Consider the following 24,492-nt stretch of genomic DNA (forward strand, 5'->3'; position numbering starts at 1 on the left):
TTTATTATAGCCCTCCTACTAGGTGTGAAGTAATATGGCCTTTTTACTGCTGAATAATACTCCATTGTATAAATATACACTTTTGGTTAATCCATTCATTAGTCGATGAATATGTGCAATGACTCCACTTTTTAGATATTATGAACAATGCTGCTATGAACATCTCAGTTCTAACCTGTGTGTGTAGATGTTTTCAGTTCTCTTGGGTACATATCTAGGAGTGAAATTTCTTACAGTAAGTTTTGTTACATCTTGAAAACAAGTACTATAAGCTTTCTAATTTTGTTCTTATACAAATGGGTATTGAGATTATATCACCACCTTCATTTATTCATTATTTTTTTAAACATGAGATGCTTCATGAATTTGTGTGTCATCCTTGTGCAGACACCATGCTAATTTCTCTGTATTGTTCCAATTTTACTGTACATGCTGCTGGAGTGAGCACTCACTACCTATATTTAGTCACATACCGTAATTTTCTGTATGAAAATTTTTTCTACTAAATTACTCATATATCTGAGATAAGATTTTAACTGTTTACAATGCAATATGGGTTTAAAATGTGTTTTATTAGAAGTAATTTATATATAGGGAGTATCATTTTATATTATTATATTTTTAAATAAATTTTTATTTTTAATTACACTTGACATATGATATTAGTTTAAGGTGTACAACATAGTGATTAGACATTTATGTAACTTATGATATGATCACAAGTCTAATGCCCATCTGACATCATACATAGTTATTACAACATTGACTCTATTCCCTATGCTGTATCTTACATCCCTGTTAATGTTTTTATAACTGGCAATTTACAAATCTTAATTTTTATTTCTTGCTCACCCATCCACCCAACCCCTCCATCGGACAAGGATCAAGATGTTCTGTGAAGAACTGAATTTTTGTTTTCTTGTTTGAGATTTCACATATAAGTGAAATCACATGGCATTTGTCTTTGACCCATTTTACTTAGCATGATACCCTGTATGTCTATCCATACTGTTGCAGATGGCAAAATTTCATTCTTTTTATGGCAAAGTAATATTCCATTGTATACATGTACCACTTCCTCTTTATCCATTTGTTCATCTATGGAAACTTAGGCTGCTTCCACATTATGGCTATAGTAAACAATGCTGCAATTATCATAGGGATATGTTTTTTGAGATTAGTATTTTGGGTTTCTTTGGATAAATATCCAGAAATGGAATTGTTGGGTCTCTTCTCTGCCTCTTGTTATAGCCTTTGTTTTAAAGTCCATTTTATCTAAGTTCTGCTATCCTAGCTTTTTAAAATTTCCTAAATATATTTTTCTATCCTTTGACTTTCAGTCTGTATGCGTCTCTTGTATGCAGTATACATATAGGTGAATGGATAAATTCACCCACCCTATCCTTTGACTGAAGCACTGGATCTATTCATATTTAACATAATTATTGATAGGTATGTACTTACTGACATTTTATTATTCGTATTTTTTTATCTCTTTTTTTCCCTTCTTAAAGACATTCCTTTAACTTTTCTTATTATACTGGTTTGGTGGTGATGAACTCCTTTAACTTTTTCTTGTCTGAGAAGTTCTGTCTTTCAATTCTAAATGACAACCTTTCTGGGTAATCTTTGTTGTAGGTCCTTGTTTTTCATCATTTTGAATATTTCATGCCAATCCCTTGTGGACTGCAAAGTTTCTGTTGAGAAATCAACTTACTGTTGTATGGGAACTCCCTTGTATATAACTAACTGCTTTTCTCTTGCTGCTTTTAAGATTCTCTCTTGGTCTTGAAACTTCAGCATTTCAATAATCATGTGTCTTAGTGTAGGTCTCTTTGGGATCATATTGTTTGGGACTCTGCGCTTGTATGTCTGTTTCCTTCTCCACGTTAGAGTAGTTTTTTGTCATTATTTCTTCAAGTAGGTTTTCAATTCCTTGTTCTCCCTCTTCTCCTTCTGTTATCCCTATGATGCAAATGTTGGTATGTTGGATGTTGTATGAGAGGCCTCTTACACTATCCTAATTTGAGGGGGGGGGGGATTCCTTTTTCTTTTTGCTGTTCTGATTGGATGTTTTCTGCTTCTTTATCCTCCAAATCTCTGATTAGGATCCTCCGCTTCATCTACCCTTGATTCACTCTAATGTACTCTTCATTTCAGTTATTACAGTCTTCATTTCTGACTGGTTCTTTTTAAGATTTTCTATCTCTACTTTTATGTTTCCTACCTCTTTGCTTAAGTTCTCAATGAATTCATCTACTCTTCACCTAAATTCATTGTGCTTCCCTATAATGAGCATTTTGAACTCTGCATCTGATAGACTGTCTCCATTTTGTTTATATCTTTTTCTGAAGTTGTGTTCTATTCTTTCCTTGGGACATGCTTTGTCATCTCCCCATTTTGGCTGTCTGCCTTTATTTGTTTCCATCTATTAGGTAGAAGTGCTAAATCTCCTGGTCTTAGAAAAGTAACCAACCTTATCTAGTAAGTGTCCTGTGGGGCCTGGTGGCACACTCTTCCTTGTCACCTGGGCTGAGTGCTCCAAGTATGTCCTTGTGTGAGTTGTATGTGCCCTCTGGTAGTTCAGGCTTAATTGCCGATAGAAAGTCAATGGGAGGGACTGACCTTCAGGCTGATCAGTTGTTAGGACTGGCTATGACTATAGAGGAGAAGCTGGAGTGCAGGAGCTAAAGCCACACAGCAAGAACTGCTTTAGTGGGGCTCTGCTGGCTGCCAACCTTGCCCTATAGATATGTCATTTCTGCAGGTGGTTGGGCATCTGATGTGGTCTGAAGCTTCTCACCAGGTATATTGGCTCTGTGGCCTCATGGGAAGGGCTCTAGTGAAGGCCAATTTCAGTTGCTGCCTGTGCCCTTCCTGGACCACCTGGTAAGAGCAACAATGTGATCTGAAGATGACTACCACTGTGCTGGGCTTGGGGGTGTTTCTAAGAAAAGAGCTTGCATACAGATGTGGAGCCTTGACTTTTGTGATCTCTGACCTCAATAGCCTGGCTCTGGTGACCAGTGAGATTTGTGATCATGGGTTCAATAAGACAGTAGAAAATAAAAAAGTTCTTAACTGCCTATCACCCCAGGGTTTGGCATAGAGGAAGCAAAGAGGATTGCCTGTATCGTCATTTTCCCCTTGAAGAGGTGTATCTACAGACTTTAAAAGTTACTTCCTAAAGGTCTGGGTTCCAATTAGCCTGACTCTAAGTGCTAACTGAAATCCTCTTCTTCGTGACAATGGCAGGTGTTAGCACACATTTAACTACTAAGTCACTAAAAAAAATATGCTGCTTGAACAATTATCAAGGTTTGAAAAACAACCAAGACCTAGAGCAAGATTGAAAAGATAAGGTTCATTTCCTTAAAGACTGAGAGAGGTGGCTGTTTCATCTAATACACAGAAACTAGCCTTACTTAGCAGGTGTGACTCAGTGGACTGCGCATTGGCCTACAAACTGAAGGATCGCTGGGTCGATGCCCAATCAGGCCACCTGGGATGCAGGTCAGGACCCTGGCTAGGGGCATGCAAGAAGCAACCAGTCAATGTTTCTTTCACATACCAGTATTTCCCTCGTTCCCCCTTCCTCCCTTCTCTCTAAAAATAAAATAAATAAAATCTTTAAAAAAGAGAGAGACTAACAGAGAGTCAAGGAAAATGAAGAAACAGAAATATGTTCCAAATAAAAGAATAATACAAAGACTTTAATGAAATGGAGATTAAGTGATTTACCTAATAAAAAGTTCAAAATAAGTCTTAAAGGTGCTCAATGGCCTCTGGAGAAGAATAAATGAACATGGTAAGAATTTCAACAATGAGATAGAAAATATTACAAAGTACCAAATACAAGCCTGAAACTGAAGAATACAATACCTCAAAAATACAATGGAGGGATTCAATAGCAAATCAAATGATGCAGAAGAAAATATATCAATGAACTTGAAGACAGGACAGTGAAATTCACACTATTAGAACAATAAAATTAAAAAAGAATGAAAAAGAGTTAAATAGCTTAAAGGACTTATGGAACATCAAAGTGAACTACAATTCATATGATAGGAGTCCCAGACTTAGAGAAAAGAAAGAAGAAGAAAATCTTTTAGAAGATCTAATGGCTGAAAACTCCCCTAACCTGGACAGGGAAACAGATATTCAGATATAAGAATCTCAGAGTTCCAATGACAAAGAATCCAAAGAGAACCCACTAAGACATGTTAAAATTAAAGTGTCAAAAGTTAAAGACATGGGGAGAATCTTTAAAGTAGCAAACAAACAAACAAACAAAAAACAATTGGTTATGTAAAAAGAAAACCCCTATAGGCCTATAAGCAAATTTTGCAGTAGAAACTTTGGAGACCAGAGAGGAATGGTACAATAAATTCAAAGTGCCGAAAGAAAAAAGTACCAAGCCAGAATACTCTATCCAGCAAAGTTGTCCTCATAATTGAAGTTAAGAGAGTTTTCTAGACATACAAAAGTAAGGAGTTCATCATCATCAGACTGGCCTCCAAGAAATGTTAGACTTTTAAAAACTGAAACTGAAATCATTAACAGGGAAACATAAATCTCACTGACACAAGTAAATATAAGATAAAATTAGAATAATCTCATGCTGTCAAGGTGGTGGGTTAATCATTTATATATCCAGTATAAGGTTAAAAGACAAACTAGTACAAGAAGATTAAAAGACAAGATTAAAAAGACAAGACTAGTACAAATAAATATAACCACAATAATTTGTTAACAGATTCACAAGTTAAAAAGATGTAAATTGTGACATAAAAAGCATAAAATGTGAGGGAAAAGCAAAAATGTACAGGATTAAAATGTATTCAAACTTATTATTACCACCTTAAAATAGACTGTTAAAAATATAAGTTGTTGCCCTGGCCAGTATGTCCTACTTGGTTGGGGCATTGTCCCACAGCCAAAAGTTTATGGGTTTGATTTCTAGGTCAGGGTGCATGCCTGGGTTGTGGGCCAGGTCCCTGGTTAGAGTGTGCAAAAGGCAATTTATCAATGTTTCTCTCACAAATTGATGTATCTCTTCCCCTCTGTCTCCCTCCCTATACCTCTCTCTAAAAATAAATAAATAAAATCTTTTAAAAAATGTTCTCGAATGAGGATAAAAAGTAACAATAAAAATTTTTCTAAATTTTTTTTAAAACATAAGCTTTATGGTAACCACAAAGCAAAAACCTGCAGTAGATACACAAAAGATAAGAAGAAATGAATCTGAGCACTCCACTACAGAAAATCATCAAACCACAAAGGAAGAAAACAATGAACAAGTAGTAATAATTACATACCTATCAATAATTAATTATTTTATATGCTAAATGGACTAAACTCTTAAAACACACAGGATACCTTAATGGAGAAAAAAACGACTTATTTATGCTACTGACAAGAGACTCACGCTTCAGATGCAGGACACATAGACCGAAAGTGAAGAGATGAAAAAGATATTCTTTGCAAATGGAAACCGAAACAAAGCTGGGTGGCTATACTTACATAAGACAAAGTAAATCTTGGGACAAAGACTATAATAGGAGATGAAGAAAGTCATTATATAATGACAAAGGCATAAATCCAACAAGAGGATATAAATGTGTGAAACATTTATGCACCTAAGTAGATAAAGCCAAGGATAAAGAACCTAAAGAAAAAATAACAGACGCCATGACAATAATAGTAGGGTATTTTAATATGCCACTTTCATCAATGGGTAGATTATCCAAATAGAAAATCAGTAAAGAAACACTGGCCTGAAACAAGGGATAACAAATGTTGGTGAGAACATGGAGAAAAGGGAAGCCTTGTACACTTTTGGTGGGAATGTAAATTCATGCAGTCACTATTTAAAACAGTATGGAGGTTCATCAAAAAATTTAAAATAGAATTACATATGCTCCAGCAACCACTTCTGATATTTAGCCAAAGGAAACAAAAAAACCCCACTTGAAAACACGCATGCACCCTCATGTACATTATTTACAATAATGTACATGAGGCATTATTTACAATAGCAAAGATACAGAAGGAACCAAAGTGATCATCAATGCCTGAATAAAGAAAGTGTGGTATATATTAAAAATAAAATATTATTCAGCCATTAAAAAGTAGAAGGAAACCTTACCATTTGCGATGACTTGGATTAACCAAGTGGGCATTACAATAAGTGAAATAAGTCAGACACAGAAAGACAAAAACTATTATGATCTCCTTTAAATGTACAATCTACAAACAAACAAACAAGCAAAAGACAAACCAAAATACTGAACTCATGGATACAGACAACAAGTCTGGTGGTTGCCAGAGATGTGGGGCATGGGCAAAATGAGTAAAAAGAGTCAAAAGATACAAACTTCCACTTACTTGTAACAATAAACTCGTTACTTGTGTTATTAAAGTTTTCTATGATTTTTACTATTTTTACTACATCTATTAATGCTGAAAGCATGGTTTTCCAATGGCATCAACTCTCTCATTTTTTAATCCTCACCTGAGAATATGTTCATTGATTTTAGCGAGAGGAAGGAGAGGAAGAAAGGGAGGGAGGGAGAGGAAAGAGAGGAGAGAGAGAGACAGAGAGAGGGATAGAGGAGGGAGAGACATGGAGGGTGGGAAGAAGAAGAGATAAACATTGGCTGCATCCACTACATGCCCCCATCAGGAATTGAACCTGCAACCTTTGGTGTAAAGGACAACGCTCCAACCAAAAGCCACACAGCCAGTGCCACATCTACTCTTATTTATCCTAACCAGTGAGTTTTTTTTAATTAACAATTATATTTTTCATCTCCTTTCATTGGTCCCTTTGCATAGATACAATATCCTCTCTAATGATAACAATGTAAATAATAGAATCCTTTTCATTTTGTTGTTACATTAATTTGTCCACCACTATGTTCCAAGCATTGTTCTAAGTGCTTTATATGTAAAAATTCACTTCATCTCCACATTAAATGCAAGATTGGCACTGTTTCCATTTTTGTTTTTATTTTTTTAATTATATTTTATGGATTATGCTATCACAGTTGTCCCATTTTCCCCTCTTCACTCCCAACCACCCTGCACACCCTCTCCCACCCACATTCCCCTCCTTTAGTTCATGTCCATGTGTCACACTTCTAAGTTCTTTAGCTTCTACGTTTCCCATACTATTCTTACCCTCCCCCTGTCCATTTTCTACCTACCATCTGTGCTACTTATTCTCTGTTGCTTTTCCCCCTCTCTTGTCTTCCCACTCCCCTTTTGTTGACCCTCCATGTAATCTCCATTTCTATGTTTCTGTTCCTATTCTAGTTGTTTCCTTTTGTTTTTGTTTTAGGTGTGGTTGTTAATAATTGTATTTGCTGTCACTTTACTTTTTGTTTCTTATTTTTCTTAGATAAGTCCCTTTAACATTTCACATAATAGGGGCTTGGTGATGATGAACTCCTTTAACTTCACCTTATCTGAGAAGCACTTCATCTGCCCTTCCATTCTAAATGAAAGCTTTGCTGGATAGAGCAATCTGGGAAGTAGGTCCTTGCCTTTCATGACTTGGAATACTTTCCAGCCCCTTTTTGCCTGGAAGGTCTCTTTGGAGAAATCAGCTGACAGTCTCATGGGAACTCCTTTGTGGGTGACTGTCTCCTTATCTCTTGCTGCTTCTAGGATTCTCTCCTTCATTTTGGCTAATGTAATTCTGATGTGCCTTGGTGTGTGCCTTGGTGTGTTCCTCGTTGGGTCCAACTTCTTTGGGACTCCCCGAGCTTCCTGGACTTCCTGGAAGTCTATTTCCTTTGCCAGAATGGGGAAGTTCTCCTTTATTATTTGTTCAAATAAGTTTTCTACTTGTTGCTCTTCCTATTCTCCTCCTGGTACCCCTATAATTCAAATGTTGAAACATTTAAAGATGTCCTGGAGGTTCCTAAGCCTCTCCTCATTTTTTTGAATTCTTGTTTCTTCATTCTTTTCTGTTGGTTGTTTCTTTCTTCCTTCAGGTCCAGTCCATTGATTTGAGTCCCAGTTTCCTTCCCATCACTATTGGTTCCCTGTACATTTTCCTTCATTTCACTTAGTATAGCCTTCGTATTTTCATCTAATTTGTGACCAAATTCAACCAATTCTGTGAGCATCCTGATCACAAGCGCTCTGAATTGTGCATCTGATAGGTTAGCTATCTCTTTGTCACCTAGTTGTATTTTTTCTGGAGCTTTGATCTGTTCTTTCATTTGGGCCATTTTTTTGGTCTTGACATGCCTGTTTCGTAGTGACGGGTGGAGCCTTAGGTGTTCACCAGGGTGGGGCAACCCAGTTGCTGGGTTGTGATGCTGTATGTGGGGAAGGGGTCTGAGAGGGAACAATGGCGCATGCTCTGCTCCCTGCCAGATTTCAGTCACTCCCCCCACTTCCCCCAAGCAAACTGGGCCCTTCTGATGCTAATTCCTGTGTGGGTGGGCTTGTATATGTTCTAAGACCCTGTGGTTCTCTCCAATGAACTCTCCTATGAGGCTGAGTCTCTCTCAAGTACTTCAACTCCCACAGCTGTTTTCAATCAGTGTTTTGAGGCTTTATTTCCCCGCACTGGAGCCCTGGGTTGCACGGGCTGTCTCGCTCCCCAGTTCTGCCTGGTTTATCTGCATGTGAATGTGGGACCATGTGGTCTGACAGCCGCTTTGTGCACCGCACCCCTCAACAATCTGCCACCTCACTGGGTCCACCCACTGCCACCACTTGCCGCAACCTCTCTCCACTCGGCCGCCCAACTTCGCCCCTCCTACTGGTCTGGATGAATGTGTCTACTCTAACTCTTTGTCTGTCAGACTTCCATACAATTAATTTTTCTGTCAGTACTGGTTGGTTTTCATTTCTAAATTGTTGTTGTCCTTATTTTGGCTGTGTGAGGAGGCACAGTGTTTCTACCTACGCCTCCATCTTGGCCAGAAGTCCTGTTTCCATTTTTAGAAATTGCTCTCTTATTTCCGTTAAGTGTAAAATTTGTTCACTTGGGTGAACCTCTTTAAAAAAGTGTTGGCTTTCCTCAAATGTTGATGGCTGTTTTGACTGCTTATTTTTATACCTAAAATTCTCTGTAGCTTCTTTATGAATCCTTTATGTATTTGTCTCCTTTTGGAGAAAAGGGAGGATACATAGCCTAATTTCAACAGTTGGGAAGGATAGTCTGTGCTAACTGTAGGTTGTGATAGGTAGTTTGGGCAAAGGTTTTGGGTTTTTTTTTTTCCATTTCATTGTGGGTCACCACCCCTCTGCATAAATTATTACCCCTGTAATTCAAGTACTCACACTTAATAGTACAATTAGAGGTAAACATTGCTAATTGCTAACACATAGCTCATGGGTAGGGTATGAAGAGACCCACCTGACTGCTTCTACGCAAGTATATCTCCTCTCAAACACCCTAAACATTTCCACAATCTGCCCCAACCCCTCATCACTGAATTAGGCATGCCTCTGGAACCATTCTCTCATTTACTAACTTTGTGATCACTTCTCAGCACCTTGATTTTTTTCTATCTGTAAAACAGGGATGAAAGTATCAAACTATGCTTTCAGGATTAAAGTTGGTAAGAAATTAAAATATTAGTGTTTAATATTGTTAGTACTGTGCACTTAGTCTTCCATCTTGCTACATAAGCATTAAAATTATCCACTTTTAAAAAGAGGGTGCTTAGATATTTTTAAAGAACATAAATACAAGATTTTAAGATGGTTCTACCTTTGAGGCAATCCATGGAACAATGATAGATATACACATGCAAATAAATGAAACAAAAAATTTAGAGTCAGGAACCAGAGTAGGATAGCTACTTGAAACTGAATAACTAAGACATTCTTTCGTTTGTTTACTAACTCAAGGAGGCTGTTACTGCATAGAGCTCCTAGAAACTACATGCTGGAGAAGCACTTTTCAAATTTTGTTTGTCTTTAGGTGTAAAGTTAGTCTCTTCAAAATAGCCTATAGTTAGATCCTGTTTTTTAAAAAACCCATTCTACCAATCTGTCTTTTGACTAGGGAATTTAATCCATCTGCATTTAAAGTAATTACTGAGAGGGAAGCATTTACTTCCTATTTTCTTATTTTTCTTTATGCTTATAGCTATTTTGTCCCTCATTTCCTCCATAACTAGTGTTCTGATTTCCTTTTTACTTCCTTTTGTGTGTATTTCATAAATATTTTCTTTGTGATTGATGTAGGGATTACATATAAACTTCCTAAAGTTATTACAACCTGCATTAATCTGACACTAACTTAACATTAATTGAATTAAAAAACTCTACTCCTCCCCTGGCCAGTGTGGCTCAGTTACCTGGACTGTCTAACTGTAGCCAAAGGGTATAGGTTTTATAACCCATCCAGATGCTTAAGGTCCCCACTATGGGCAGGTATGGGAGGCAACCAACTGATGTTTCGCTTTCACATCAATGTTTCTCTTTCTCTTCCTTCCTCTCTCTCTAAAAGCAATGGGGGAAAAACTATATTCCTTTATTCATAGATGTCACAAATGATATCATTATATATTGTGTATTGTTTAACACAAATTATAATAATTTATAACTACTCTTTATGTATTTGCCATTTAAATCCCATGTGAAATTAAAAAAAATTAATTTACAAACCAAAGTTACAATATCAATTTTTAAAATGTCTTCACATATGGTTTTCTTTTCTTTTTTTAAAATATATTTTATTGATTATGCTATTACAATTGTCCATTCCTCAACCCCTTTATTAGCCTCCGCCCTGCACTCCACCTCCAACCCACGTTCCCCTGCTTTAGTTCAAGTCCATGGGTTGTACGTATAAATTCTTTGGCTTCTACATTTCTGTACTATTCTTACCGGCCCCCCACCAACTATTTTCTACCTACCATTTATGCTACTTATTCTCTCTACCTTTTCTCCCCTCCCCATTCCACTACCCTCGCCAATAACCTTCCATGTGATCTCCATTTTTGTGTTCTGTTCCAGTTCTAGTTGTTTGCTTAATTTGTTTTATTTTTTTAAGGTTCAGTTGTTAATGTGTTTGTTGTCATTTTACTGTTCATATTTTTTATCTTCTTTTTCTTAGATAACTCCCTTTAACATTGCATATAATAAGGGCTTGGTGATGATGAATTTCTTTAACTTGACCTTATCCAGGAAGCACTCTATCTGCCCTTCCATTCCAAATGATAGTTTTGCTGGACAGAGTCATCCACATATGGTTTTCATAGGGCTTTGACATGCTGTCCAGCAACTTTTCATTTCAACTTGAAGGAATCCCTTTAGCACTTATTGTAGAACAGGTGTAAAGGGAATGAATTCTCTCAGATTTTGTCTGAAAGTGCCTAATTTCACATTCAGTTTTAAAAGACAGTTTTGCTGTGTACAGTCATGAATGGCATAGTGACAATTTGGTCAAGGACAGATTGAATAATATTAAAATGGAACTACAACTTATCAGCTGCATTAAGACAAAGAAATATGGCCCAAATAAAAGAACAGAGCAAGACCTCAGAAAGAAAACTAAGTGATGAGGACATAGTCAACCTATCTGATGGAGAATTTAAAGCCCTGGTAATCAAAGTGCTCACAGATCTGATTGAGCTTGTTCAAACAATGAAAAAATAAATGAAAGTTACCCAAAATGAAATAAAGCCAAAATATTCAGGGAACCAACACTGACAGGAAGGAAACCAGGACTCAAAGGAATAATTTGGAGCAAAAAGAAAAAAAATAAACATCCAACCGGAACAGAATGAAGAAACAAGAATTCAAAAAAGTGAAGTCTTACAAACCTCTGGGACAACCTGAAACGCTCCAATATCCAAATTATAGAGGTGCCAGAAAGAGAAGAACAGCACCAGGAAATTGAAAACTTATTTGAACAAATAAGGAAGGAAAACTTCCCCAATCTGGCAAAGGAAATAGATTTGCAGGAAGTCCAGGAAAAACAGAGTCCCAAAGAAGTTGGACCCAAAGAGGCACACACCAACGCACATCATCATTAAGTTACCCAAGATAAAAGATCAAGAGAGAATCCTAAAAAGAAGCAAGAGGAAAGGAGACAGTTACCCACAAAGGAGTGCCCATAAGGCTCTCACCGGATTTCTCAAAAGAAACTCTTCAGGCAAGAAAGAGCTGGAAAGAAGTATTCCAAGTAATGAAAACCAAGGACCTACATCCAAGATTGCTCTATCCAGCAAAGCTGTCATTTAGAATGGAAGGGCAGATGAAGTGCTTCCCAGATAAGGTCAAGTTAAAGGAGTTCATCATCACCAAGCCCTTATTATATGAAATGTTAAAGGGAATTATCTAAGGAAAGGAAGATAAAAAATATGAGCAGTAAAATGACAACAAACTCACAACTATCAACAAATGAACCTCAAAATAAAAAACAACGAAAACAAAAACTAAGCAATCCACTAGAACAAGAACAGAATCAGAGAAATGGACATCACATGAAGGGATTTCAGTGGGGAGGGGGAAAGGGAGGAATAGAGAGGAAAAGGTACAGGGAAGAAGAAGAATAATTAGTTGGCATGAAATAGATGAGAGAGATTATAATGGAGCTGAAAAATTCCTATCACCTAGCGACATAATAATCGTCATGTCATAGCACAACATATTGTGTTTGTCGTACTGTCACTCATAAAAATATAATACATATAATTATGTAAAGTACATAATACTTGATGATAAATGACTATATTAGTGGTTTATGTACTTATTATACTATACTTTTTATTGTTATTTTAGAGTATACTCATTCTATTTATTAAAAAAAGTTTGCTGGAGAAAAGATGGCGGCTTTACTCTAGGCAGTGTGTTTCTCGGCTTCTGTGAAGAGGAGGGAAACTCGCAGATCAGTGGACAAACAGAGCAAGTGGCCTAGGTTACTGAATCATTTTTTAAAGCAGGACATCAAAAATTATTACGATCATTGAAAAACCAGGCGATAAGGAGACTGCTTCAGGACAAAAGGGACCCAGGGATCAGCGCGGGGTCTAGGGGTGTGCAGTCCCCAGGCCCGGTGCTCCCGGGTCTGCCTCAGGGCTCCCGGGAGAGGGGAGTTGCTGCTCCCTCCCCTGAATATGGGGGTTGAGCAACACCAGGGGAGAACTTGCTGCTTGTAGGCACAAAGAGGCCAGTTGGACTGGGGGGAAAAAATCACCGAGGGTCTGTGAACACCCACCCAGAGCCATAGGAGAAGTGAGTGCCTCCAGCCAGCATGACCAGGGGAGGACTGAAAGAGCGCCCGCACCCCTAGGCCGGTGGGAGGGTGGATCGGTATAAAACCCAGACGCAGCCCCCATCCAGGACAGGACGCGGACCTTCTCAGGTTTCTGGAGCCTGCGGTGCTGAACTGTGGAAGCGTGCGCCCCATCGGGAATTCTGACTCTCGCGCTGTCAACCCGGCAGGGACGCGGCACTTGGGGCATTCCTAGAGCCCGAAACTCAAAAATTGGGTGGATGGGCGCACCCTTTTACAATTCCCAGAGAGGGCACAGTGAATCACAAAACAGCGCAGGTACCTCCAGAGATCAGGGAGCTGGAACCCTGCAGGAACTCTGAAGCCTGGAAGACCGCAGCAGTGAGTCCCGGAGAGCGAGTGTCCTCGAGAGTGCCCAGGGTACCTGACAGACTTACTGAGATTAGGCTGGGAAGAGTGATAAACATTTCAAAGATCCCTCAGCCATCTGAAGCCAGCAAGATCAGAAAAACTGGTCCGGCCAGTTATAATACAACAAGAGGTTTTTTTTTGTTTGGTTTGGTTTGGTTTGGTGTTTGTGGCTGTTGTTGGTTGACTGATTTTATCTTGTGTTTTAAGTGACATTTTATTTTTCAATTCTTATTATTTTTCTTTCTCTCAATCCCTTATGTTTCTCTTCCATTCATTCTAGTATTATTCCTTCCACTCCAAATTTATCTCTCCTGCACTCCATCTTCCGCTTTTTTTTATCTTGCAAGTTACTGTAAATTTGTATTATCTTTTTCTCTTTTGCGACATTTTTTATTTTAATAGTATTTTGGTATTCTTTTTCATTCTGTATAATCTTCTTTGCTTGGCTGCTTATACTGTCATTTGATAGGTTTCCCCTGGTATCTCCGTCACAGTGTGTTGATAATTTACTATCCTTCATCTGTGTTCCATTAATACACCTATCAAGGTTCTATACTCTTTATTCTTGTTCTCTAGATCTCATTGATTTTGCCACAAGACTGTCACTTTACTATTACTGTTAATAAGACCTACTCTATACAGTTGTAAATACTACTCAATACCCCTACCTGATCTCAGCCCACTTTGCAATTTTCTGAACTATACTAGTATGGGAATTGTCTGTATTCTTTTACACACTACTGCTATTTACTAATCTTTAATCCAACCCTACCTTAGAATCTGACCTCCCACAGCCTCACAACATTCTAGATCCAACTAACAATCCTCCCATCCCCAATAAGAGTCTTACCCTCCTTCCATCCTTTCTAAAATGTGGATAGTGGGGTGGAGGATCACGGTTAACACTATAAGGAGCCAAAGGCTAACCCATTTCTTCTCTACTGGCTGCTAATGTAAATATCATAGTACATTGTCTTGCTGTCTTAAAGCATTTCGCCTTACTCCTCCAACTGATCACATAAAACAGTAGGGGGAAGTTGTGAACACCTGGATACACAAAGGAGACTGCACCACTGAATCTCACAAATACTCTACCACAGAAGTTCACACCATAATTACAGGGAACCAGAACAGATCAACTTAAGAAACAGAGGCTAACAAGAAGAAACCCATGAACATTGAGAAAAGAAACAATCCCCAATTGAAGGGAAATGAGGAAGTCTCAGGAAAAATGCTAAATGAAATAGAGCAACTCAACTATCAGTAGTGAGTTCAAAACAATGATTATCAGGAAATTCAATGAACTCACAATAAGCTATCAGAAAGTAGAGGGAAACTACAACAATCTCACTGCAAACTATATAAACATGAAAAAGGATATAGAAACTCTCAACAAAGGCCAGGAGGAAATGAAGAATACAATTTCTGAACTGAAGAACACAGTAGAAGGAATGGAAAGCACGACTGATGAAGCAGAAGATCAGATTAGCGAGCTAGAGGACAAAGTAGAAAACAACATCCAGAAAGAGCAAGAAAAGGAAAAGAGGCTCAGAAAGAATGAAGAGAGATTAAGAGAAATGCAAGACAATATGAAATGTAATAATATCCATATAATAGGGATACCAGAAGGAGAAGAAAAAGAGCAAGGGATCAAAAACTTATTTGAAAAAGTAATGATGGAAAACTTCCCTAATTTGATGAGGGAAAAAGTCACACAAATCCAGGAAACACAGAGAGTCCCAATCAAGAGAAACCCAAACAGGCCCACCTCAAGACACATCATAATTAAAATGGCAAAATTTCAAGACAAAGACAGAATCATAAAGGCACCAAGGGAGAAACAGGAAGTAACAAGGTAGCCCCAATTAGGCTAACAGCTGACTTCTCAATGGAAACACTTCAAGCCAGAAGAGAATGGCAAGACATAGTTCAAGTAATGAGAACCAGAAGTCTGCAACCAAGGATACATTACCCAGCAAGGCTCTCAATCAAGATAGAAGGCCAAATAAGAAGCTTCCCAGACAAAAGAAGTCTAAAAGAATACACCTCGACCAAACCAGCTCTGCAAGAGACTCTAAAAGGACTGCTTTAAGGAAGGGAAGGGAAAGAGAGAGAGAAAGGGGAACACTCGCACATAAAAGACAATGAATAAGTACCTATCAATAATAACCTTAAACATAAATGGATTAAATGCTCCACAAAAGACATAGAATAGCTGAATGGATAAGAAAAAATGACCCACATATATGCTGCCTACAAGAGACCCACCTCAGGATAAAAGACCTGCACAGGCTGAAAGTGAAGGGCTGAAAACAAATCTTCCAAGCAAATGGACAGGAAAAAAAGACGGAATAGCAATACTCATATCAGTCAAAACAGATTTCCAAAAAAGGTACATAAAGAGAGACCCAGAAGGTCACTTCATAATACTCAAGGAAAGAATTTACCAAGAAGACATAAATATTATAAATACATATGCACCCAACATACGAGCACCCAAACACATAAAGAAAATCTTAGAGGACTTCAAGAAAGATATGGACACCAACACAATTATAGTGGGGGATTTTAACACCCCACTATGAAAAATGGACATATCTTCCAACAAAATATCAACAAAGATATTGTGGCATTGAACAATACCCTAGATGAAATGGACTTAACTGATACATACAGAGCCCTCCATCGAAAAGAAGCTAAATATACATTCTTTTCAAATGTACATGGGACATTGTCAATGATTGACCACATGATAGGACACAAAACAACCCTCAACAATTTCAAGAAAATTGAAATCATACCAAGGATTTTCTCGGACCACAAGGGACTGAAGCTAGAAACCAACCGTAAGGAAAAAACCCAAAACACTCAAAATCATGGAGATTAAATAGCATGCGATTAAACAATGAATGGGTCAAGAATGATATTAGGGAAGCAATGAAAAGGTTTCTGGAAACAAATGAAAATGAACTCACAGCAACCCAAAACTTATGGGACACAGCCAAGGCAGTCCTGAGAGGGAAGTTCATTTCAATACAGGCCCTCCTAAAAAAGTTAGAAACATTCCAAACAAACAACCTAACCCTACTTCTACGAGAACTCGAGGAACAACAACAAAGGCAGCCCAGAGCAAGCAGAAGGAAGGAAATAACCAAGATCAGAGCAGAATTAAATGACATAGAGACTAAAAGCACAATTATAAGGATTAATGAATCCAAGAGCTGGTTCTTTGAAAAGATAAACAAAGTCCACAAGCCTTTGAGCAGACTCATCAAGAAAAAAAGAGAGAAGACCCAAATAAACACAATCAGAAATGAAAGAGGAGAGATTACAACAGATACCACAGAAATACAAAGGACTGTAAGAAATTACTACAAGAACTGTATGCCAAGAAATTTGAAAACCTAGATGAAATGGACACATTTCTAGAAAAATATAATCTTCCAAAACTCAATGAAAAAGAAGCAGAAAGCCTGAACAGACCAATAACAACAAAAGAAATTGAAGCAGTAATCAAAAAACTCCCAACACACAAAAGCCCTGGACCAGATGGTTTCACAGGAGAATTCTACAAAGCATTTAAGGAAGAGAGAACCCCTGTCCTTCACAGACTATTCCAAAAAATTCAAAAAGATGGGAGACTCCCAGACTCTTTTTATGAGGCCAACATCATCCTAACTCCTAAACCAGATAAAGAGACAACAAAGAAAGAAAACTTCAGGCCAATATCACTGATGAACATTAATGCTAAAATCCTCAACAAAATACTGGCAAACCGCATCCAACAATACATTTAAAATATCATACACCATGACCAAGTGGAATTCATTCCAGGGATGCAAGGATGGTACAATATTCACAAATCAGTAAATGTAATACATCACATAAACAAAAGCAAAGACAAAAACCACATGATTATATCAATAGATGCAGAAAAAGCATTGATAAGGTACAGCACCCATTCATGATAAAAACACTCGCCAAAGTGGGAATACAGGGAGCATTCCTCAACATAATAAAGGCCATATATGAGACACCTACAGCCAACATCATACTCAATGGGCAAAAATTAAAATCTTTTCCACTAAGATCAGGAACAAGACAAGGCTGTCCACTTTCACCACTTCTATTCAATATAGTACTGGAAGTTTTAGCCACAGCAATCACACAAGAAAAAGAAATAAAAGGCATCGAAATTGGAAAGGAGGACACAAAACTGTCACTGTTTGCAGATGACATGATAGTATACATAGAAAATCCTATAGACTCTACCAAAAAACTGCTTGACCTAATAAATGAATTCAGCAAAACAGTGGGATACAAAGTGAATATCCAGAAATCAAAGGCATTTCTGTACACCAACAATGAAACAGCAGAAGCAGAGATCAAGGAAAAAATCCCATTTTAAATAGCAAAAGGAAAAATAAAATATCTAGGAATAAACCTAACCAAAGAGGTAAAAGACCTGTATTCAGAAAACTATATAACACTGAAGAAAGAAATCAAGGAAGACACAAACAAATGGAAACATATACCGTGTTCATGGATTGGAAGAATTAATATCATCAAAATGTCCATACTACCCAAAGCAATTTACACAATCAATGCAATACCTATTAAAGTACCAATGGCATATTTCACAGACATAGAACAAACACTTCAAAAGTTTATATGGAATTATAAATGACCCTGAATAGCTGCTGCAATTTTGAGAAAGAAGAGTAAAGTAGGAGGGATCACAATAACTGACACTAAATTATATACTACAAGGCCACTGTAATCAAAACAGCCTGGTGCTGGCATAAAAACAGGCACATAGACCAATGGAACAGAATAGAGAGCCCAGAAATAAACCCAAGTCTCTACGGTCAATTAATATTTGACAAAGGAGGCAGCAACATTGAATGGAGTAAAAATAGCCTCTTCAACAAATGGTGTTGGGATAACTGGACAGCCACATGCAAAAAAATGAAACTCGAACACCAACTTACACCTTACACAAAAATAAATTCAAGGTGGATAAAAGACTTAAATATAAAACGTGACACCATTAAAGTCCTAGAAGAGAATGTAGGTAGGAAAATTTCAGATATTTCATGCAGAAACTTTTTTACTGACTTGTCCCCTGGAGCAAGGGACATAAAAGAAAGAATAAACAAATGGGACCTCATCAAAATTAAAAGCTTCTGCACAGCTAAAGAAAACAGTATCAAAATTAAAAGAGAACCAACTGTTTGGGAAAACATATTTGCCAATGATACCTCAGACAAGGGTTTAATCTCCAAAATATATAAAGAACTTACAAGACTCCATTCTAAGAAGAGAAGGAATCCAATTAAAAAGTGGGCAAAGGACTTGAACAGACACTTCTCCAAGGAGGACATACAGAAAATCCAAAGACACATGAAACAATGTTCAATATCGCTAGCTATCAGAGAGATGTAAATTAAAACCACAATGAAATACCACTTCACACCAGTCAGAATGGCCATAATAAACAAAGCAACAAACAACAAGTGTTGGAGAGGTTGTGGAGAAAAGGAGTCCCTAGTGCACTGTTGGTGGAATTGCAGACTGGTACAACCACTATGGAAAGCAGTATGGAACTTCCTCAGAAAACTGAAAATGGATCTGCCTTTTGACCCTGCAATTCCACTGGTGGGACTCTATCCTAAGAATACTAAAACACCAATCCAAAAGAACCTATGCATTCCAATGTTCATAGCAGCACAATTTACAATAGTTATATGCTGGAAGCAACCAAGATGCCCATCAGTAAGTGAATGGATCAAAATACTATGGTACATTCACACAATGGAATTCTATGCAGCAGAAAGAAAGAAGGAGCTCCTACCCTTTGCAACAGCTTGGATGGAGCTGGAAAACATTATGCTAAGCGAAACAAGCCAGGCAGTGAAAGACAAATACCATATGATCTCACCTTTAACAGGAACCTAAAGAAGAAAACAAAGAAACAAGCAAAATATAACCAAAGACACTGAAATAGAGGACAGGCTGACAGTGACCACAGGGGAGAGAAGAAGGAATTTCAGGAGACATTGGGAAGGGTTCACAGGAACAAACTTAAAGGACACATGGACAAAAAGTAGGGGGAGGGCGGTAATGGGAGGGAAGTGGGGAGGGTTGGGTGGGGCTGGATTGGGAGTAAAAGGGGGGAAACTGTACTTGAACAATGATTAAAATGAAATTTAAAAATGTTTGCTGTACAATAGTATGTCACATTACACCTGTAGCAGCCTCATATATCTTATGTTTATAACGTCACTTGATTGAATCTTTTTCTCTTGTATTTGATTTCATTTTGTGTTGTTTTGTATGGTAGCATACTATACAGGCTTGTAGCCTAAGATCTATGGGGTATAGCATATAGTCCATTCGGTTATATAATAGTACAGTAGGTTATACCTCCTAGGTTTGTGTTAAGTAGACTCTATGATGTTGACACAATTATGAAATTGCCAAATGACATGTTTTAAGACCATATGTCTGTGATTAAGAAGAGCATCAACTCCTCTGACTAGTGTGGCTAAGTGGACTGATCTCTAGTCTCTGAACCAAAGCATCACCAGTTTGAAACTGTCAGGGCACACGCTTGGGTCCCCAGTAGGTGGCACTTGAGAGGCAACCACATATTGATTATTCTCTCCTTTGATTTCTTCCTCCCTTCCCCTCTCTAAAAAAATAAATAAAATCGTTTTTAAAAAAGAAGTGTTGACTGTATAGATCCTTGTATGGCAGTTTTTCTTTCAGCATTTTAAACATAGCATCCAACTGCCTTTTGCCTTGGGAGGTTTCTGCTGAAAAATCTGTTGATCATCTTGTTGAGCATCCCCTTTTTGTATGATTTAATTTTCATTTGCTGCTTTCATAATTCTGTCTTTAATTTCCAACAATTCAATTATGTACCTCTCTGTGTTTCTCCTTTATGCAGGATGGTGGGCTTCTTGTATTTTTACATCCATGGTTTTCCTCAAAATTGAGAAGGTTTTTGCCCATTAATTTTTTAAGTAATCTTTGTCTCTTTCTCACCCTCTCCTTCTTCTTGGACTCTATAACAAATGGGCTCCATAATGCATATGTTGGTCTTATGCTGACACATAAACCCCTTGGGGCTTAAAAGCGTTTAAGTGTTCATTCAGCTCCTCATACTCAATAATTTAAAATCACCTTTCTGAAAGTCTCATTCTTTCTGTTTGTTCAAGTCTGTTGCTAAACACTACAGAATTTTTGAATTCAGTTACCGCCTTTTTCAGCTCCAAAATTGCTTTTTGGATAATTTTATTATCTTTCTTGTTATTCACATTTTGTCCGTAAATAGTTTTCCTGGTGTCCTTTATTTCTTCATGCATGTTTTCCTTCAAGCTCTTTGAATATATTTAAGACAGTTGTTTTAAAATATCAGTCTCATAAGTCTGATATATAGGTTTCTTCATGAGCTCTTTCTGGAGATGTAATTTGTTCCTTTGAATGGGCAATCCTTTGCCCTTACTTTGTACTTCTGACCTTTTGTTGAAAAGTAGACATTCAATAAAACAGCCACCTCTCAAACTCTTTGCAGACTGGTGTGGAAGACCTTCACTAATCAGTGAGTCATTAAGCCTTAGAATGAGCCCAGCATAAAGGCTGAAGGTTTTTTCAGGTCTTTTCTTGCATTTGTTCTGTCTGGACATATATGTGTGCTTTTTAAACCAACCCCCTATCTTCCCTTGTCTGCTTTTAAATGTGTAAGTTCCTGTAGTATCATCTCAGCTACTTGGATGCTCTATAGATGTTCAGATGTATTCCTGTGTCTGTAGTCTCTTGTTCATGTCTCTGCAGTAACCTCTGCAGTTTTCATGTGCTGCAGCTCCCACCACTGCCCTTTGTGGTTTCCAGTCTGAGATACAAACTATGCTGTTGTTCCCTGTCTAATCTCCTAGTCAGGGAGGAATAAAAGCAATCCTTTGGACAGCCAAAAGATAGATAAGAATGTTGTTCTATCTTGTAAGACAAGTTTTATCCTGCTTCTTCTGTCCCAAGGAAAGGAATAAAAACTTACGCTGCTTCCTATTGACCATAATGTGCACACTGGGCAAGGGTAGGGCAAGTGCAATAAAACACCACAAAAATAATTGTTTGCTGAGTTGTTTTAAACCTCTGACTGGTTTCCAGAGCTCCTATATGGTTACTTTGATCAATCTATAGTTATTTTTTTATTTTTGCTGTGGGGGAATGAGGACCTGGACCTTCCTAGTTTTCCATCTTGCACACATGTTCTATTTCTTGAGCTGTTTTCTCCCATCCAAGTACTAACCAGGCCCGACCCTGCTTTGCTTCCAAGATCAGATGAGATTGGGAGTGTTCAGGGTGGTATGGCTGTAGATTGTTTTCTTTTTAAATTTTCTATAATGTTCTGTATGTGTTAAACATTTCAAACTAAAAATGTTTGGAGTAGTAGTTATAAATAAAAAAATTTATACCTGTTTGAAGACTCATCTTAAGGGAAAACAAAGTAAAAAAGGGAAATAAAAAGGACTTTATGATAAAGATATTATTCTGAGTTGATTATTCTGAGTAAAAGACAAAAAAATTTAAATAATGAGTTATATTCAAAACCTCAAAAAAATTCTGTACAACTTCCAAATACACTGCAACATTAAGAAATATAGATATCACAGAAATAGTTCTTTCATGATTTTATCCAAAGCACTAAAACAGCAACTGAGTGCTTTTGGATTTGTCACTATACATCAGTTCTGTTTGTTCTACAATTTAATATAAAGGAAATAATATAGTATAACATATAGGGTTCCATTGTATAAAAGTACAAAAATTATTTTTGCTTTTCCCTTTATTTTTATTGTTGACACTATTGCAGATGTCCTCATTCCTCCCTGCACTTCCCCTCTGCCCCTGCAATACATCCTTCCTTCCAGCCCTAGTTTCTCCTTCACTCTATCCATCACCACACTGTTGTTTGTGTTGATGAGTTAATATACACATACTCTTTGGCTAATCCCTTCATTTTCTTTTATCTAGTTCCCCCTCCCCTCCTTCCCTCTCACAGCTGTTAGTCTGTTCAATGTATCCATGACTCTGTTTCTATTTTGTTCATTAGATTCCACATACATGTAAGTGATATCACAGGGTATGTCTTTCTCTGACTGGCCTATTCTGCTTAGCATAATCATCTACAGTTCATCCATGTATTCACAAAAGGTAAGAGTTCCTTCTTTTTTACAGATGTATAGTATTATTGTGTAAATGTACCAAACCTTTTTTATTCACTGATCTAGTTATAGGCACTTGGGCTGTTTCCAGATCTTGGCTATTGTAAATAAAGCTGTCATGAACATAAGAATGTATGTATTCTTCTGGATCAGTATTTCAAGATTCTTAGACTACATTCCCAGAAGTTGGATCACTGGGCAAAACGCAGTTCCATTTTTAATTTTTTGAGGAAACTGCATACTGTTTTCCACAGTGATTGTGCCAGTCTGCATTCCCACCAACAGTGCACCAGGGTGCCCTTTTCTCCACGTCCTCTCCATCACTTGTTTGTAGGTTTTTGATGGTTGCCATTCCATTAGGTATGAGGTGATACCTCATTGTCGTTTAAATTTGTATCTCTCTGATGGTTAGTGATGTTGAGCATTTTCCCATGTCTTTTGGCCATCTGTATGTCCTCTTTGGAGAAATATCTATTCAGATCCTTTGCCCATTTTTTAGTTGGATTGTTCATGTTCTTGGTGTTGAGTTGTGTGAGTTCTTTATATATTTTGGAGATTAACCCCTTAGTATCACTGGCAAATATGGTCTCCCGATACAGTGGGTTATCTCTTCATTTTTGTGATGGCTTCTTATGCAGTGCAGAAGCTTTTTAGTTTGATATAGTCTCATTTATTTATTTTTTCCTTTGTTTCCATTGCCCTAGGAGACATACTGGCAAAAATACTGCTCTGAGCAATGTCTGAAATTTTACTGCCTATGTTTTCCTCTAGGATTTTTATGGTATCATCACTTATTTTTAAGTCTTTTATACATTTTGAGTTTATTCTTGTGTATGGTATAAGCTGGCAGTCTAGTTTCATTTTTCTGCATGTATTTGTCCAATTTTCCCAACACCATTTACTGAAGAGACTGTCTTTAGCCTATTGTATGTTCTCACCTCTTTTGTCAAATATTAATTGACCATAAAGACATGGGCTCTGTTTTACTTCACTGATCTACGTGCCTGTTCTTATGCCAGTGCCAGGCTATTTTGATTACAATGGCTTTGCAGGATAGTTTGATGTCAGGTATTTTGATATCTCCAACTTTGTTCTTCTTTCTCACAGTTGCTGAGGTTATGAGGGGTCTTTTTAATTCCACATAAGTTTTTGGAATATTTGTTCTAGATCTGTAAAATATGCCATTGGTATTTTAATATTTATTACTCTGAATCTGTAGATTGCTTTGGGTATTATGGACATTTTAACAATTTTAATTCTTCCAATCCATGAACAGAGTATATTTCCACTTACTTGTATATTCCTCAATTTCTTTATTCAATATCCTATAGTTTTCCAAATACAAGTCATTTATCTCCTTGGTTAAATTTATTCCTAGGTACCTGGTTTTGTTGTTGTTGTTCTAATACTAAATGAGACTGTTTTCTTACTTTCTCTTTCTGATAGTTCACGGTGGGAGTATAAAAATGCCACCAATTTCTGGATATTAATTTTGTACCCAGCACAACAATTATTTTTCATTCATTTGCTTCTTGGTGATTGTTAGGGTTAATTCAGGTTTGGGCTATTCTAAATAAAACTGCTATGATCATTTGTGTGTAAAATTTCTTGTAACATGTTTTCATTTCTCTTAATAAA

General features: G+C 37.3%; 1 protein-coding gene and 1 non-coding gene across 6 annotated transcripts in view; both read right to left on the reverse strand.

Moving 5' to 3' along the window:
* PTPN4 (protein tyrosine phosphatase non-receptor type 4) overlaps positions 1 to 24,492 on the reverse strand; it is a 292,305-nt gene that overhangs the window by 151,830 nt on the left and 115,983 nt on the right. The gene's annotated exons all lie outside the window — the stretch shown is intronic.
* On the reverse strand, positions 343 to 448 carry LOC114514392. Its single transcript, XR_003686049.1, has one exon. It is a non-coding gene; the product is annotated as a U6 spliceosomal RNA (small nuclear RNA).

Source organism: Phyllostomus discolor, chromosome 4, assembly GCF_004126475.2.
Source record: "Phyllostomus discolor isolate MPI-MPIP mPhyDis1 chromosome 4, mPhyDis1.pri.v3, whole genome shotgun sequence".
Classification (NCBI taxonomy): Eukaryota; Metazoa; Chordata; class Mammalia; order Chiroptera; family Phyllostomidae; genus Phyllostomus; species Phyllostomus discolor.